The following is a 15,731-nucleotide window of genomic DNA, read 5'->3' on the forward strand; positions in this document are numbered from 1 at the left end:
TGGAGTCAGATTTGTTCTTCTCTACTACAGTGCCTTTTGGTGAGAGGTAAGAGGATGTTTCTGGGCAGGTCGTCCTCTGCCCAGGCTGGGGTTCAGGCAGGAGCCCTGCCAGGTTCACCATGACTGTAGACCTGCTCTCCCGCAGAGAAAGTGATAATTACTGGTGATTAAAATTACCTGTCAAAGTCCCTTCAATTGCCTGTAAACTATACCAAGGTTGGGGGGTACAAAACGTCTCATTGGCTGGTCAATGGTCAGTCTCCCCATACGCAAAGGACCAGTGTCGTGGCAGGCTCCAGGGTGGCCTGGCCAGCACAGCTGCCTGCTTTGCTCTCCAGACTTGGCTTCCTAATGTGGACACTTTCAAAGCTCCAGTCCCCTCTTCCTCTGCCCTGGCGCTAATGGCCAGGGGTCCCTGTACCCACCTGGGCTGAGCCAGGCCATGCACACAGCCCACCTGCCTGCTTGTCCATACCGCAAGCTCAGCTGCACACCCCCCACGGGTCCGCAAGCCCAGCGCCTCCACCCTAGGGGGCCCGATCACCATCAGGGATATCAACAACGGATGGCCCACAGCCAGTGGCGGCAGCCCTGAACGACCCTGACCCGCTGGCTCAGACGAGGCACAGAGCAGAGTGCAGGAATTGGAACCGCCTCCAGCCCGACCCGCCGCAGCCTGTAGCCTTGGACACTAGCTGTGTGGCCAGACACTAGACTAGGCCAGATCCCCTGCTCGGGCAGTCGCCATGGAGACCGGAGCCCAGCTTCCCCTTCCCCGCCCCAACCACGAGGTGATGGGTCAGCTGGGGGTAGTGGTGCACTTGAGTGAGGGGGGGGTTCACACATGTTGAGGGGCTGCTCCGAGTGGAACTGACCCGGCTGAGGGGTGAGGGGGACCATTTACGGGATGTTGCGTGTGGGGGGGGGGTCCTGCGTCAGGCAAGAGGGTGGCAGGTGTGAGGGCGGGGACCTCGGTGTGAGGAGGAGCCCCATTTTGGAGGGTCCTGTCAGAGACCCGGCCTGGCTGGGGGTAGAGGGACAGCAACCGGGTGGGGAGGGGAGGCGAGCAGGGGGAGCGGGGCTGGGGGTGTTGCCTGGCCCGGGCCGGCGGTGGTGCTGGTTGGGTGCCAGGACCAGTCAGTGGCGGGATGGAGACCTTGCAGGGCGGTCGTGGGGTGGGCCCGGGTGGGGCCGCCGCCGCCCCGCCGCCCCGCCAGCCCCAGTCGCCGGGCCCCGCACAGCAGGAGCCCCAGCCCGAGCGTCCGCGCTGCGGGCGGGAGGAGGAGGGGCGCGGACGCCGGAACCCGCCCAGAGCGTGTGGAAGCTGGGCCCGAGCCAGGTGCTCCTGGACCAGGTCCCCGAGGAGGAACGCGGCCTGGGGTCTGCGCCGCCGCTTGCCGTCGCCTCTGCTGCCGTCGCCGGGCAGGTAAGGGGGCGCAGGTCGGGGAGCGGCGGGTGAGGCCCGGGCCGCGCAGCTCCTTAGGGCCCTGAGGCGGGTGCCGGGCGCCGCCCTGGTTCGCGGTTTGCCCCTCCCCCCACATTGGTCGTCCCTGAACCCCGTGTCTTCCCTGCCGGGTATACCCGGGTTTGAGAAAGCGGGTGCAGCTCCGGGAGGTGGGAGGGCGCTGGACGGCCAGGGAGCAGCTCCGAACCAGCCTTCAGGCCATGGCCAGCTCTTGGGAGGCGGATGCGTTGCGGTCACGGGGCCGCAGGGGGCGCCGCGGTGGGGTGGGGGCTGCCCCGTGCAAGCCCCTGGATTTGTTCCCTCTTCACCCGCGGCCTGGACTAGGGCGGCCTCTGCTTCCGCATATTCGCGGGGCGCACGTCTGGCGGTCAGCCTGCCCCTGGGAGGGCAGACGCCGGTGCCGTCAGGGTGCGGGGCCGCTGCATCGGAGGCGGCGGCGGGGGGAGAGGGGTCTGCCTCTGTCTGTGATCCTGTGGGTTTGCTCCCATCTCCCCTGCGTCCTGTCCTTGGGTGCGGCCTCTGCTGACCCAGGTTCGCGGGACGCAGGTGACAGGTCAGTCTGCTCCTGGGAGGCTGGCGCGCGGTGCGACCAGTGTGCGGGGGCGGCGACAGCGACAGCGGGAAAGGGGAGCAAATCCCCGCGCTAACACAGGGCAGCCCCAATTCCGCCATCGCCTCCGCAGCCCCCTGACGGCACAGCGCCCGCCTTCCAGGAGCAGGATGACCTGTCACCTGAGTCCCGAGAACCTGGGGTAGCACAGGACGAGCCTAGGGCAGGCTGCGGGGGAGTTAGAAGCAAATCCACAGGCTCGCATAGGCAGATCCCTAAACCCGCCGCTGCCGCCGCTTCTGACCCCATGGCGCCCGCCTCCCGGGAGCAGGCTGACCGGGGACGTGCCTGGGGCAGCAGAGGCCGCCCCCAGGCCATGCCGCGGGGATGACGGGGAGAAATCGGCCAGCTCACCAGGGGCAGCTCCCCTCTTCTTGCCGCTGCCCCACGTTCGCAGGACACTTGTTTCCAGGGTCAAGCGGGCGCGGGGAGGCAGGCGCGGTTGTGTTCAGGGGGCGGCTGCGGGGAGGGGGCTGCCCCAGGGGGAGCAGGTGACTTGCTCTCGCCTTCCCCCAGGCCTATCCTGGGAGCGGCCTCCGCCTCTGCCTCGCAGGACCCACGTCTTCATGGCAGTCTGCTCCTGGGAGTAGGGCGCAGTGCGGTCAGGGGGCAGCATCAGCGGCAAGACAGGGAATTTAGGAGGACTGGGCTCTAGGGTGACAGCTCTCCTTTCTGATCTTGTTTCCGTCAGTTGGTGGCTGTAGCCCGCTTTTCCTTTAGAGGTTATGACCAGATACTGAACATAGATTTCTATGCTATACAGAAGCCACTATATGTAAAATCTATTTTTACATACAGTGGCTAGCATTTGTAAATCTCAAACTCCCAAATTTATCCCTTCTCACCCCCTTTCCCTGGTAACCATAAGATTGTTTACTAAGCCTGCAAGTATATTTCTATTTGTAGATGAGTTCATAGTGTCTTTTTTTTAGATTGCACATATGAGTGATATCATACAGTATTTTTCTTCCTGTTTTCTGCTCACTTCACTTAGAATAACAATCTCTAGGTCAAACCATGTTGCTGCAAGTGGCATTATTATATCCTTTCTATGGCAGAGTAGTATTCCATTGTATAAGTATACCACGTCTTCTTTATCCGGTCTTCTGTTGATGCACACGAAAAGGTTTCTATTCTTAATCAAATTCTCCTAAGCCCCACCACATCCAAGGCAGGCCCCAAGTTCTATGCTGATGAGCACAGGCCTCTGTCCAGTGTTACTGAGCTGGCCTCAGACTGGATGCATCGCCTGGTGGTCACTTCAGATTTACGGGCCCCCACTGCCCATCCCAGGATCCGCACATGCACCCAATGGCCTGCAGAAGCCAGTCGGAGGTGGGCAGAGGGGACCAGGGGGTACTGCACATCTGTGCTGGGAGGACCATGGTGCACTGCAGAACTGTGCTGGGAGGACAAGGATGCGCTGCAGAACTGTGATGGAGGAGGCACTGCAGATCTGTCCTGGGAGGACCAGGGTGCACTGGAGAGCTGTGCTGGGGGGACCAGGGTGCACTGGAAATCATCCACAGGAGCCAGTACAGGGAGCCGCCTGCTCCCTACACACCAGACTTCCACAAAGTCTGACCTCTATTGTCGGAGGACACATGGAGGGCCAGCGTCACGGGTGGTTAAAGAATTTATCAAAGGCCAGGAGGAGTTCAAGAACAAAGGAAAGTTTAATAGTTACGCTGCTACAGTGGGCCACACAGACGACAGGTGCCCGCGTGTCCACCGAGTGGGAACGTGCAGGGTCTTTAAGAGGAAGGGGCTGTGAACACAAAGGGACTAGGGAACAGCCTTCTGACTGTCTGTAAGTGAGGTGAGAGGCTTTGGTACTTGGGGGGATAGTGGATTTATGACTCCTGTAAGATGGAGACGTGGGCTGACGCCAGCAAGACCGTGGGGACTCATGACTGATCAGGGGAGACGGGCTGAGCCACGTCGGCCTGAGCTGTGCGGTGGAGGCTGGTCGTTTCCCAGGGCTGTCAATTCTGCCAAGGCAGACACCCGCCAGGAGTTTATCTTCTGAGGAGGAGCAGGCAGGCGCCGAAGGGCTGGAGGTTTGGGGGCACAGGGCCTCGGCAGGCACCAGCTGCCACTGGCTCCGTGACCGGCAACAGCTCAGAAAGCCACGCAGTCTGCACAGCCCTCCTGTCGCCAGCCAGGAGGGGACCAGTGATGACCACGCCCATCATTTTGTCCCTGCGTCCGACTTAGGACCCACAGGGGGGAAGCCGGACGTGCCCCCAGCCGTCACAGGGCCCCCTTCTCGCCCCTCGTCCCGTTTCTCCAGGTTCACAGCCCCCATCAGGCACCCCTGAGCTCTCCCTTTTTCCACAAAGAAGCTGTCCATACACAGAAAATATTTTAACACATTAACATATACATCGTGCACTACGCATACCTGTAGTACGTGTGTCTGTCGCAGACCTGCATGTGTGTGCAGTAACACCCAGCAGCACTCACACACGATACAAGCACCGAGCTCCCCCGGCCCCTCCCTGCCTGGAGGCCTTGCAGAGCCCGGGGACGGGCGCAGACTCCCTGGCTGCAGCAGCTCCGAGAACCCAGCCTTTGCCTGTCCTATGAGAGTGCCCACCACACCCTCACCAGGGAAGGGAGAGGTGCCCACCAGGGCTAGGAGGACAGGAGGGCTCAAGTTAAGGCCTGGTACCCTGGTCTGCAGTGGGCCATGTTGGCAGCATCCCTGTGGGAGGCAGGGAACAGGTGACCACCAGGACTCCCACTGTCCCCTGGGGTCCCTGGCACCAGTTGCCCCACCCCTACACACCCAAAGAGGCGCCTCTGCTGCGCCTGGACTCCCCCAGGGCATCTGAGACAGCACCCACCCAGAGAAACGGGAACTTCAGGAAGCAGGCGGTGCCACCGGTTTCAGTCCCGTTCTTAGTGTTCGCAGAGTGGTGGTTAGGGGGTTCACACTCCAGGTCCGCAACAGAATTCCTAGGAAGTTCAGCTACCACTTCCTGGAAAGTGGGGCTGTGGACAAAGAGCCCAGCCTGTGGGAGCACAGGTACCTAGGACAGAGCAGGGCAGGGGAAGGGGTGCCCAGGGGACCCAGGCTGCATGGGAGCCACCTCCACAGCTTCCGCCTTTGGTGAGTGGGGCCCAGGAGGGACAGGGACAGATGAAGCGCAGGGGGCCAAAGAAGGGGTGACCCCACCTCAGGGATGGGTCCCCACAGAGGGTCCAGGAGGAGCAGGGACAGATGGAGTGCAAGGAGGCAATGAAGGGGAGACCCCACCTCAGGGATGGAACCCATAGAGGGTCAAGTAGGACAGGGACAGACAGAGTGCAGGGGGGTAATTAAGGGGACACCCCAACTCAGGGACTGGACCCCACAGAGGGTCCAGGAGGAATCGGGATAGACAGAGTGCAGGAGGACGATGAAAGGGAGACCACCACCTCATGGAATGGACCCCACAGAAAACCAGGTTTGACAGGGACAGACAGTGTGCAGGGGGGCAATGAAAGGGAGACCCCACCTCAGGGACACGACAGAGGGTTCAGGAGGGATAGGGACAGAGTGCAGGGAGGAAATGAAGGGGACACCCCACCATAAGGACCCCATAGAGGGACCAGGAGGAGCAGGGATAGATGGAGTGCACGGAGACAATGAAGGGGGGACCCCAACTCAGGGACCCCACCAATGTTCGAGGAGGAACAGGGACAAACTGAGTGCAGGGGGACAATGAAGTGGAGACCCCACCTCATGAATGGGACCCTACAGATTTTCCAGGAGGACAGGGACAGCCACAGTGCCAGGGGGGGGAATAAAGGCGAGAACCCACTTCAGGGATGGGACCACACAAAGGGTCCAGGAGGGACAGGGACAGACAGGGTGCAGGCGTGCACTGAAAAGGAGACATCACCTCAGGGTCGCGTCCTCACAGAGTGTCCAGGAGGACAGGGAAACATAGAGCTCAGGGGGGCAATGAAGGGGAGACCCCACCTCAGGGACTGGACCCCACAGAGGGTCCAGGAGCACCTGAGCCTGCACGGCGGAAGGCAAGCTGCCCAGGGTCGTGCTGCCCACCCAGCACAAGGATGAGGGAGCCCTGGCAGGGGCTCGCCCACACCAACAGCGCTGGTGCATCAGAGGCCAATGGAGCTCAGCTGGGCTGCCAGGCCTTCAAGGAGCGTGTCCCGATCAGTGGGCAGAAGCCTGCCCCGGGCTGCACTGGGCTAGTTGTGCCAGAGACACGTGGCTGGCCTGGGTTTCCGAGAGCTCGGAGCTGGCAGTACAGGGGCTGCACACCAGCTCCACTGGCTACAGGAGGGGCGATGGGAGCCAGGGCGCAGAAGGTCAGGACTAGGAGCCGAGGGCTGGGAGCAGGTGGGCGCAGAGACGCAGACCAGCACCTGGAGGGAACTAAGGAACAGGGGAGACTTCTGGGGGCCCAGGGAGCAAAGAAGAGGCTTAAGGTACCCAAGGGCCAGCAGCACTGCTGGGAGGGGACCAGGGTGGGACAGAGACTCTGCCAGGGGAGAGCTGCCCAGAAAGGGAGGGGCACCTAGCAGCTCCAGGGAGAAGGGCCCAGGAGCAGAGCAGAACGAGGCGGGTGACCTGCGGCAGGTCAGAAGGCAGGGGCTGCTAAGGGCCAGCACCCCAGGGACAAAGCTCAGGGAGGCCACAGGTGAGCAGGAGACTGAAGACCAAGAAGGCAGGCGGCTTCTCAGGAACATGGAGAAAGCAAGTAGAACATGTGCGGGTGAGCAGGGGCTGGGAGGGCAGGGCGGCCGCTCCAGCATCTCCAGGACGCAGGTAGGGCTTGTGCAGGTGGGTGGGGGCTGAAGGGCACAGGGCTAACACAGGATTTCAGGAAGCAGGCAGAGTTAATGCAGGTGGACAAGGGGCTGGGAGGGCAAGGAGCTGACCCAGGAAATCCAAAGAGCAAAGCCAGTCCTGGGAAAGAAATTCCCGGACTGGATCTGAACTAGGCTGAGGGCTCTGGGGCCGGCGCTGTTCAAGGCCTGTAGCTCCAGGGACAAGGGTCAGAGAGGGTGTAGGTGAGCAGGGGGCTACACCAGGAGGGCAGGGGGCTGCCGCAGGAGCCCGGGGACATGGCAGAGAGTTTGAGCGAAGGTCTGAGTAGTTGAGCAGGCCCAGCTGAGGGCTCCTGGGACAGCAGGACCCTTGAGCCCCTGAGGGGCTGGCCGGATGGCGTGCTGGGGTGGAGAGACCTCCCTGGCAAGGGAGTTCTGTGGGAATGAAGGAGAGGGGTCACCCCGAGGGGACCCGATGGGCCCCAGTCCTTGGGCTCAAGGGCCCGTGGTGCGATGGGAAAGGAGGGGTGGACATGCTATAGCCTGGTGGGGTGAAACAGACCCTGGACCCAGCAGAGGGAAGGAAAACGCAGGGCTCATTCAGGGCCTGAGCTGGGCTGCCAGCCGGAGCAGAGCACAAGGGTCAGGGTGAGAGGAGACAGGCCCGGCCAGGGATGGGCCCGGGCTGCTGGCACCAAACAGGAGAGGAAGGTGGGGGCAGTGTGGGGCTCCAAACTGTGCTGAAGGATGAGCTGGACTGAGGAAGGACAAGGGCAGAAGGAAAGCAGGGACCTGAGAGCCACGAGCTGGGGTGGGGTCAGAGGCCCTGGTGGGAGGGGGAAGTGAGCCGAGGGGCTGCAGCTGGAGGTCCAGAAGAGGGACCGGAGCTCCCCAAGGCAGAGTGTCGCAGCCGGGCTGAGGCCACAGGGATGAAAGGGGAGGGGCCGAGGAGGAGGCCTGCAGGGACAGGGTCCAGGGGGGCCAGGGCCCAGGGCCCAGGTGCTCTGGCTGCAGAGCTGACCCAGTCGACACGGGCCCGGTGGGCAAAGAGCAGGCCAGGCAAGGGGCCACGAGCAGGCTTCTGGGTGGTGGAGGCCCACCACACCAAGGAGAGGCCCGCTCACCCAGGGCAGGGCCGGGCTGGGGCAGCAGGACGGTGAGCTCAGGGGACCAGCGGACGCTGGCCGGGAGCAGGCAGCACTGGTCAGGACCCAGACACAGGGCTCAGTCAGGCCAGGCACTTGCAGGAGGTTAGGGACCTGGGGGGCTGCTCACCCAGGTGATCACCCAGCTCTGACCCACAGCCGCAGAGGCACTGAGGCCCCAGGTGGTGAGGGCCCTGCCGGCCAGCTGGTTTGCAGGACATTCTGGAAGCATGTGGGTGCTGGGCTCAGGGGTGCCCAGACCTGGGCACGTGACACCCTGCCCGGACCCTCCCAGGGGTGAAGCCCTGGTGGTCACACGGCCTACTTTCTTGCAGCCTCCACCAAGGCCCCATCGGTCTATCCTCCGACTGCTGGATGCGGGGACGCTCCTGGCTCCACGGTGCCCTTCGGCTGCCTGGTCTGGGGCTACATCCCTGAGCCGGTGACGGTGACCTGGAACTCGGGCGCCCTGTCCAGCGGCATCCACACCTTCCCGTCCATTCTCATGTCCTCGGGGCTCGTACTCCCTCAGCAGCTTGGCGACCATGCCCGCCAGCAGCTCGGCCGGCAAGACCTTCATCTGCAACGTAGCCCACCCGGTCAGCAGCACCAAGGCGGACAAGCATGTGGGTAAGAGGACAGGCCTCAGGGAGGGCGTCCACTCCCAGACAGGACCGAGGTCAGCCCTCCTCCTGGCTCGAACCACATGCCAGGATGGTGACCTCTGCCCAAGGTATCAGAGGAGATGCGGTCACCTCACCTGAAGGCCTCCCAGGCTATGTGAGGGGTCCTCTGGGTGTTTCCACCAGGTTCAAGGTGGGCACAGGCTGGACAACTCTAACCCACAGAACTGGTGCCGATGTGCACCTTCCACAACCTGTCCCTGACCTAAACTCCACCCAGGGCCATCTCCCGCCCACAGGAACCCCCCATCTTCTCTCTCTGCAGTGCTCCACAGCGAAGACCCCAGCTCCCAGTGTCCCAAATGCCCAGGTAAGGGAGCCAGGCTACACCCTCCATCGCAAGGAAGTGACCAGACACCAGGCCCCGCCTGATGAGGGAAACGTGCCCTACAGGAGGCCCGTCCAGGTGCTGACCCACATCTTGTTTCCCCCACCAGCCCCTGAGCTCCTTGGAGGGCCCAAGGTCTTCATCTTCCCCCCGAAACCCAAGGACATCCTGTCCATCACCCGAACGCCTGAGGTCACGTGCCTTGTGGTGGACGTGGGCAAGGAAGACCCTGAGATCGAGTTCAGCTGCTCCGTGGGTGACACAGAGGTACACACGGCGGAGACAAAGCCAAAGGAGGAACAGTTCAACAGCACGTACCGCGTGGTCAGCGTCCTGCCCACCCAGCACCAGGACTGGCTGACGGGGAAGGCGTTCAAGTGCAAGGTCAACAACAAAGCTCCCCCGGCCCCCATCGAGAGGACCATCTCCAAGGCCAAAGGTGGGAGGGACAACGGGCGTGGGAGGGTCCTGTGGGGCTGCTCGGAGTGACCGCCATGCTCGCAGACACACCTGTCCCCACAGGGCAGGCCCGGGAGCCGCAGGTGTACACCCTGGCCCCACACCAGGAAGACCTGGCCAAGGACACCGTGGGCGTAACCTGCCTGATCAAAGGCTTCTACCCACCTGACATCGACGCTGAGTGGCAGAGGAACGGGCGGCCGGAGTCAGAGGGCGCCTACGCCACCACGCTGCCCCAGCCGGACAACGACGGGACCTACTTCCTCCACAGCAAGCTCTCGGTGGGAAAGAACACGTGGCAGCGGGGAGAAGGCTTCACCTGTGTGGTGATGCACGAGGCTCTACACAGATCACTCCACCCAGAAATCCATCTCCCAGTCTCCGGGTAAATGAGCCTCACCCCCCTCCCCGAGGCTCTCAGGGTCCCGCGGGGACGCCTGAGCCCCACCCCTGTGTACATACCTCCCGGGCCAGCATGAAATAAAACACCCAGTACCTCCCTGGGGCCCTGCAACACTGTCATGGTTCTTTCCGTGCAGAGCTCCAGCGCTCGCCGGGCCTGCGGGAGGCGGGGGCAGGCCAGGCTCTGAGGACAAACTTGGTGCCAACGGAGGCAGGCAGCAGCCCGAGGCCAGAGAGGGGGCTCTGCCAGAGGCAGCAGCTCCCCAGGGTCCAGGGTCCGGCCAGCACCTACACAGGCTGCAGTGTGTAGAGCCTCCCAGGGACCCTCACGGAAATGAGTGCACGGTTCTTCCCACCTCTGTCCAAGCCCAACTGTGGGACAGTGGCAGGTCCTAGTCCCCGCAGTTCCCGTCCCCGGGGCCTCGAGGGTCCACGTGCTGACACCCTGTCAACATGGGAGCCACGCCTGGCCTGCGATGGGGGCACAGGCCTCCTGCTCCCAGGTCACACGGAGATCAGGCCCTACCTTCCCGCAGGTGAGGTGCTCGGGGCCAGATCTGTAACCTCGAGGGGACACTCACCCAGGCCCACAGGAAACAAGCCCTCTCATGGAGCACACCAGCCTGCACACCCCTCGTCCACCTGCAGACTCACGCACACGCACGTGCCTGTGCAACTGCACACAAGGGCACAACCACACAAGTGCACACAAGCCAGCCTTGCTCACTGGGTCCTCAACGGGGGTACCTGCCCGGGGCCAGACCAGAGCCTGGAGCCGGGTCTCATGAACCCTCTGTGGACACCAGCTTGGTCCCCACTCGTCAAAGCCCCAGCAGCACTGACCACACTCTGACCACACTGGCCAGCTCAGACCCCCACCCCTCCTCTCCCCAGGACACCCGCACCCCCGCCTCAACAGACAGAGACCCAACACCCCACTGGTCCCTAGCACGCCCACCCCACCCCCTCGGGCACACAGGGACACCCCAAGGTTGCCTCCGCCCTTCCCTGCAGTAGGACCCACCACAGACCTGCTCTGCAGGCCCCTGCCGTCTAGGCCTGGCCTCCGGTGGGAGGGAAGGCAGGGGTCAGGGCACCCTCTCCCCAGAGGACCCCATGAAAGGCACCGCAGAGGAGAGGATGAGGGACACCCACTGGCCAGGCCGAGATCTGGGCCCAAGGAGTCCGGCCAAGACTGAGGCCCAAGCGGGAGAAATGGGGGACACGAGGTCGGTGCCCAGGGATTGACCTCAGGGAACCATTGATCCAGCCCCCCAAGGGGATCCTAGTGCCCCACCCACCCTGTCACAGAGGGACCCATCCCCAGGCACCACTGACGCTGCCCTGGCACGTGACGGGCAGCCACAGAGCTGACCACCCCGTCCCTGTCCAGAGCCACTCCTGGAGGAGGAGAGCTGTGCCGAGGCCCAGAGCGGGGAGCTGGACGGGCTGTGGACCACCATCTCCATCTTCATCACCCTCTTCCTGCTCAGCGTGTGCTACAGCGCCACAGTGACCCTCTTCAAGGTGGGCGGGCCAGGCCAGCTGTCCCTGCTGTCCCCACACAGCGCCCGCACAGTGCCCCTTCCCTGTCCACTCCCTGTTCCTCCATGTCCCTCCCTGTCCCCTCACAGTCCCGTCACTGTCTCCTCACTCTCCCCTCTTGTCCTTTCTGTCCACTGTCTGTCCTCTGTCTCTCCAGTTCATTCTGTTCTCTCACTGTCTCTCTCTGTCCCTGTCGGGACCTCCCTGTCCCTGGCTGTGCCCATGGAGTCCTCACGCCACCCCACCTGAGCACTCTCGCGGCCGGCAGTCCCCGGGCTGGGAGGCCAGGTCCTTGCGGGCAGCTGGCACGAGGGCCCCGGCTGTGCCCACACCCGCCGTCCCTGCAGGTGAAGTGGATCTCCTCCTCGGTGGTGGAGCTGAAGCGGACGATCGTCCCAGACCACAGAAACGTGATCGGGCAGGGGGCCTAGCGTGCCCTCTGGGGGTGTCCACGGCCACCCCAGACCCCAGAGGTACCCCGTTCATCACTCCGAGCTGCTCAGCCACTACTCCGCCCGCTGCCTTGCCAGCTCTGATCTCTCGGCCGTGCTCACCCGCACCTCCATCCTCCGACCTCACGGCCACCACCGACCACACCCTGCACCCTGCCCACCTTCAGGGGACCAAGTGGACAGCAGGTGCTACCACCAACCTGAGCCGAGGGGTCTGCCTGTCCTCACCGGGAGTGCCCGGGGCACCCTGGGGTTCCCTTGGATGAACAGGAGGCTGGCATCCCGGGGCAGTGGGCAGGGATTGCTCTGTGGACACCATCAGGTTGGTCATCAAGCAGGGTCCCCAAGGGGAGGCGCCTGTGTCAGATCCTTGGTGGGAACATACGCAGCCCTGGCCAACGTCTCACAGCAGGGAGGCTTTTGGATGTGCCATCAACGGTCAGCCAAGTACTCAGCTCTGAGAAGGGCCCGGGCCCATGGCCCCTACAGGAGCCAGGCCTGCCAGGAAGGGGGTGAGGTCTCCCCACTCCAGCTTCCCAGAGACGGGCCTGGTGACCGGGTCCCCCACGGGCAGGACACAGCCTCGCTGGATAGAGCAAGAGGGACACTGGCAAAACAGGGCAGTGGCCGCAGCCAGCCTGCCCTGTGGCCAGCGGCCTGAGACACCTTCAGCAGGAGCTCCCCTGCACTGGGCGGTGGGGTGAGAGGCGGGCCCCGGGAGGAGGGAGCCCGACAGCCTGGCGTCCCGGCCCGAGACCCCTGGGCCTCTCCTGTCTTGTCCCTGGATGGGGAGGGGCAGGCCCCACTGCCGGGTGGTGGCAGGGGATGGGGGGCGCGCTACAGCCAGGGGTCACGGCAGGCCTGGCTTGGGAAGCTGTGCATCCTTTCTAAACGTCTGGAGCCCACGAACTTTCTGCGCTGTTTATCTTTGGTTTGGGTTTTTTGTTGGGAGACTCTGGCTTGTCATGTTTTGGGTTGTTCAGACAATAAAGCATCCTTTACCATTCCATAGCTCTCTGGGAATCGCTCTATGTTGCGGCCCCTCCCCTGGTGACTCCACAGCCTGGCCGCCCTCCACACCCTCCCAGCCCCAGGCCCCAGCTCTCCCCCCACCACACCCATCCCTGGGGTTCCCTGGGGGCGCGGAGTCAGCAGCAAGTCCCAGGTGTCGGACGCCTGGTCAGCACGGCTGCTGTAACACACACCACAGTCGGGTTGGAACCACAGAAATTATTGTCTCCCGTCCTGGAGCAGCACGTCCCAGGTCGAGGAGCGTGAAGGCCACTGTGCCCACCGGCTGCCAAGGGTGCAGGGACGGAGTCAGGACTCGGTCCTCCCGGGAGGCCAGACCCTGAGCTCCAGTCCCTCCTGGTGGTTCCATCTCAAAGGAACAGTCTCAAGTCCCAGGAGTCACAGCTGTCTGCCCTTCGCAGGAAACGCTCCAGGAAATGGAGGCCAGCGCCTGGTCGGGGCTGGCTCTGCTGGGCGATCCAGGTCAGCAGTTCAGGAGAGCTCAGTCACCCACGGGACGCGGCCCTGGGCGGCTGGACATTGTCCAAGTGTCTGTGTGAGCCTTTCAGTGTGTCAGGGAAGGGGGGGTGAAATCAATGTGCCGAGTCTGGCTCTACGGCCCCAGGGGAGGCCAGCAGGACAGGCTCCTGGAGGGGAGCTGGGACCAGCACTGAGTGTCTGTCAGTAAAGCCACAGCACCCTAGGGCCGTTGGAAAGGGCCATTCCGGCTTCCTGTGGGGGACAGGCAGACAGACAGACAGACAGAGAGACAGAGGAAGACAGAGAATTTTATGCAGGAAAGGGACAACTTGCCCCACTGTGCTCTACACCGAAGACGGTGAGGCCATGGGGGCGGGCAGCCGGGTCCAGGCGCATCGCCGGCCCTCAGGGACCCTGCCAGGCGTGAGGACACTGGGCACCCTCTGCCTCCAGGGCTCTATCGGGGCTCCGGAAACCATCCTGGGGGTCTCCCCCACTCGCAATTTCCCTTGGACGGAACACCTAACCAACAAGCTGAACCTGCCAATGGTCCCTGCAGCCTGCCCGGTCCCAGGCCCTGCCCCTCACCTCCATCCCCTGGACCACGGATCTGCCTCCAGCCAGACATTCCCACGGGGACACCAGGCCGGTCGATACCGGGCTGGCCCCACGGGTCCCTGAGGAGCATCAGTCCCAGAACAGCTGCCCCCCACCAGGCCTGAGGGCCCCGTCCTGACCCTGGGGCAACACCAGGCCACAGCGCGTCCCCCATGCACAACCCCTCCTGGGCCCCTGGAAGCGAAGTGGCCGACGCCTTCCCTTGAGCCCCTGTGTCAGCACCGGTGTGAGCCTGAGGTCAGCCTCCCTGCTGCTCCTGACCCCTCGGGGCCCTGCCCCGGGCAAGACCTCCGACACACTCCTGTCAGTGTCGCACCTCTCCTGCCCGCACCCCCATCCACATCTTACACACACACACACACACACCCACACACACCCCCTGGGATGCCACCCCACTGCGCTCCTGGGCCCCCACCAGGTCCCCCCTCCTCCCGCCCTCCAAGGGGAACGTCTGCCAGTCTGAGCCTTGAATACCTGGATTGCTGTCCAGTGTGTGGTGTCCGTGGATGTGGAGAAAAGAAACCCTTGTGCACTGTTGGTGAGAACATAAATTGGCATTACCGTTGTGCAAAACAGTTTGGAAGCCCCTCAAAGAAATTTCAGAAACAACTACCACACTTGCAGCAATCTCACTGCTTAGAATAAACCCGAGCGAACATACAACAGGTCTTAAAGAGGCACTTGAACACCCACTGCACAGCAGCTCCGTTGACAATACCTACCACGAGGCAGGAACTCGAGTGTCCTTCCGTGGATGGACAGATGAGCACGATATGGGCTAAGCGTACAATGGAACAGTACTGCCCCTGAAGAAAGAAGAACATTGTGACGTGTGTGACAGCACGGGGGCACCTGGAGGACATCGGATCGCGTACCGTGAGCCAGGGGCAAGACGGTGAATCGTGTGCGATTCCACTTGTGTGAGCGATTAGGAGTGGCCGCATTCCCAGAAAGAGAAAATACAGAAGTGGCTGCAGCCGGGGGAGAACGGGGGGTTGTTGTTTACGGGCATAGGGTTTCACACGTAAAGATGGGAAGAGTTATGGAGACACAGGTGGTCGTGATTGCACTTTATGAATGTATTTACTGTCCCCAAAACCCGTAGAAAGGTTTGACATGGTACACTTTCTTAGGGGCAAATCCTATTCTTTTACCACAATAAAAAAACCTTTTAAGCAGGAGAAATCTAACCCATTAAATAACATCTGAAAGCCTTCAGGAAGACCTGGAGCCTGTGTCTCTCCCTGTGGAAGAAACCGGTGGCAGCAGGATGGAGCTGCACAGCTGCCTGGCCCAGGGCTGGACCCCCTGTGGAGGCCGGCGGGCGCCGGAGGAGCAGCTTCTCCACACTGACGGCGTGAGGGTGCAGGGCAGTGACAACGTGCACGGCTGTAGCACAGCCCCCCAGCCAAAGGACGGCTCCTTCAGTTTGCTCTCCAACAGGTGTAAACTTCTCTTCTGAACAACCCTAACCTAGAGACACACAAAGGGAAGGGAACGCTAAGAAAGCTGCTTACGGCTTAGCTAACCTGACGTAGAACGAGAACAGCACAACCCACTGCTTGTCGGCCACCGTGGACCACGTTAAGCTTCCCGATTAAAAGACAGCAATACACTTTGTGTCTCCACCTAATGCAGGGAAATTATCTCAGATGTAATATAAAACTGCCAACCCTCCTCCAGGAAAGGCTTCAACTGCCATTGACCATCTTACGTATCTTCGGCTGATGTTCATTTCTCGTGTTGAT

General features: G+C 62.5%; 1 pseudogene; it reads left to right on the forward strand.

The window, feature by feature from the left end:
* Positions 1-746: 746 nt before the first annotated feature.
* Positions 747-11,884, forward strand: LOC102518592 (annotated as a pseudogene).
* The last annotated feature ends 3,847 nt before the right edge of the window (positions 11,885-15,731 follow it).

This window comes from Camelus ferus, chromosome 20 (genome assembly GCF_009834535.1).
Source record: "Camelus ferus isolate YT-003-E chromosome 20, BCGSAC_Cfer_1.0, whole genome shotgun sequence".
NCBI classification, from domain to species: Eukaryota; Metazoa; Chordata; class Mammalia; order Artiodactyla; family Camelidae; genus Camelus; species Camelus ferus.